Source organism: Orycteropus afer, unplaced genomic scaffold (assembly GCF_000298275.1).
Source record: "Orycteropus afer afer isolate SDZICR_OR568_19922 unplaced genomic scaffold, OryAfe1.0 scaffold00419, whole genome shotgun sequence".
Lineage (NCBI taxonomy): Eukaryota > Metazoa > Chordata > Mammalia > Tubulidentata > Orycteropodidae > Orycteropus > Orycteropus afer.
The window spans coordinates 793451-796238 of NW_006922006.1; the positions used below are offsets into that span (position 1 = coordinate 793451).

The window sequence follows — 2788 nt, forward strand, 5'->3', positions numbered from 1 at the left end:
GAACCCTGCATGTAGCCATGTTGTTGTTCAGCAGCTTGCCATGCTCTGCTGACCTTGGGACTTTCCATGAACTTGAATTAATGGCCTATGTGGTTTGGTAACAACGGAACTGTGCCCATTTACTTGTCAACCTTGGGCTTGGCAGCGTCAGCAGCCAGCAGCTGTCTGAGTGAAGAAAAGCCTCTAGCTTCAGTGGGATGGGAACTGAAAGAAGAGCAGAAGCCAAGGCTGAGGGGCTTTCACCCAGCCCCTAGAGCCTGGCACTTTGAACTTGGACTTCTAGCTGCCCGAACTGTAAGAGAAGAAACTCCTGTTTTTTAAGGCCATCCCATTTGTGGTATATTCTTGTCAGAGCAGCACTGGGTAACTAGAACAACCATACATAATAAAAATCTTTTAGATAGAATTTCATAGAATCTCAAGAAACATGGCAGGTGTTCTGCTTTGATGAATATATTTATCTATATTCTCAGTGCTTACAATCACAAATCCTATGCAATGATTTTCTAAAAACCACACTCTCCAATGGATTATCTCAAATAATCTCATATTTTTTATACTTATGAATAATGTCTCATTAAGTGAAAGTAAGAAACCATAAATACTATTTAGTAATAATAAAAAGGACAAAGTGTGAGACTATTTAAAAGTTTATTTTTCTGGAGTCCATTGAGATAGTTTGTGTGTTTCTAGGAATTTCTCCATTTCATATATTTTACCTAATTTGTTGGTGTACAATCATTCATGGTCTTCTCTTAAAGGCCTTTTTATTTATGTGAGCTTGGTGTTCATGCCCTCACACTAATTTCTGATTTCAGCTGTTTCTCTTTCCTGTCAGTCCAGCTAAAGGCTTTTGATGTCATTCAAATCTTCAAGGAACCAGTTTCTTATTCTGTTGATTCTCTTTGTTGTTTTTCTCTTCTCTATTTCATTTATTTCTGCTCTAATCTTTATTATTTCCTTCATTCTCACAGCCTGGAGACTAGTTTGTTATTCTTTTTCTCATTCCTCCAGAAGCAGGCTATTAATTTGAGACATTTCTCTTTTTTAATGTAGGTATTTGTAGCTATAAATTTCCCTCTATGCACTTCCGTCACTCTTTCTTGGATATGTGGATACATGTCTTTCATCATACTTGAGGATATTCAAACATTCTTTCTGCTCCTTTCTGTTTATCTCCTTTATTTTTCATACTCCCATCATAAATTTATTAGTGTATTTGGTGGTGTCCCACGTATCATTAAGGCTTTGTTCATTTTTCTTTCTGATTTTTCTTTTTGTTCCTCAGATTTTATTCTTTAAACGGACCTATCTTCAACTTCACAGATTCTTTCTTCGGTCTTCTCAAATCTGCCATTGGAATCCTCTAGTGAATTTTTCATTTCAGTTGTTGTAACACTCAGCTTGAGAATTTCTATTTGGGTTCTTTTCATAATTATCATCTGTTCAATGATATTATTCTTTATTGAGATGTCATTCCTCTAGTGTCCTTTAGTTCTTTCTATATAGTTTGCTGTATCTTTGAGAACATTTGAGGCAGTTGATTTAAGATCTTTAGCTAGTAATTTCAATATCTGTACTTCCTCAGATCCATTTCTGTTAATTCATTTTTCTTATGAATAGATGAAATTTTTTGTTTCTTTACAGGCCTTTTAATTTTTTGTTGAAACTGAACAGTTTGAATATCATAAAGTAATTCTCGATATCAGATTCTTCCTTTTACTCAGGGTTTGTTGTTATGTGAGTAGTAATTGTTTAGTAACTTTTCTGAACTATTTATAAAGACTTATTCTTTGTTGTTTATGGTCTTTGAAGTCTCTGTTCCTTTAACTTTTGGTCAAGCAATATTTTTGACAGAGATTACAATAAACATATGTCTAAATTGCCTTTAAAAAAATAAAAAAAGAAACTCATCTTTCATTTGACCACTACCACTAGTGATCAAGTTAAACTTTCAGTATTTTCTATATTTCCAGCAAAGTTTACTCTGACAGTGTTTGTTCATCTTTTGGGTTTCTGTGATATAACGGGGCCCTGGAATTCTTAACTCTGCCAGTTTTCCTGCTTGTGTCTTATAATAACATTTATTACTTCATTTAGAGCTCACTGAATTATCAAGAGGAAACTCTCCAATCTCTATATCATTAACTAGATCAGAAGCCTTTTTCATATATGGTAACATTTCTAGGTTCCAGAGAACAGGACCTAATATCTTTGGAGACCCTCATTAAGCCTATGTTTTTACTTATACTGTTACTTTTGCATCGCACATATTGTCTAAGATGGGGAGGACTCATTACAAATAGTCACTCAAAATTGTGGACATCAGCATGCATCAGTAGCTGCACCTGCTGAAGCCTGCTTCCTCCTTAGTCATCATGACAATAGAAAAGACAACTGGAGTGTTGTTTATGTGCTTTAATATATCCAGAAATGGCATATATCAATTCTTTCCACAGGTCAAAGTCTAGAACAAGTATATGTCTCTGGCTACCTGCAAAGTGGCAGGCACATATCTGGAAACAGTTGGAATATTTGAGTACACTAGCATAGATATGGGAGCTCTGGTAGCATAGTGCCTAAGGCACTTGACTGCTAACCAGGAGGCTGGCGTTTCAAACCCACTAGCCACTCCTCGGAAGGAAGGTTGGGCAATCCTACTTCCGTAGTGATAACTGCCTCGGAAACCCAAGGAGGGGTCGCTAGGAGTCGGGGGCCGACTCTATGGCAAATAACAACAACAACAACAAGCATAGATATACCTATTGTATAAATAAATTATATATAT

General features: G+C 35.9%; 1 protein-coding gene across 1 annotated transcript in view; it reads left to right on the forward strand.

The window, feature by feature from the left end:
- The first annotated feature begins 303 nt into the window (after positions 1 to 303).
- The window catches only part of LOC103208206 (olfactory receptor 5B3-like), an 8407-nt gene continuing 5922 nt past the window's right edge, over positions 304 to 2788 (forward strand). The window contains exon 1 of the mRNA XM_007953884.2: positions 304 to 312. The gene's annotated coding sequence lies outside the window, so the exon portion shown is untranslated. The remainder of the gene's footprint in view (positions 313 to 2788) is intronic.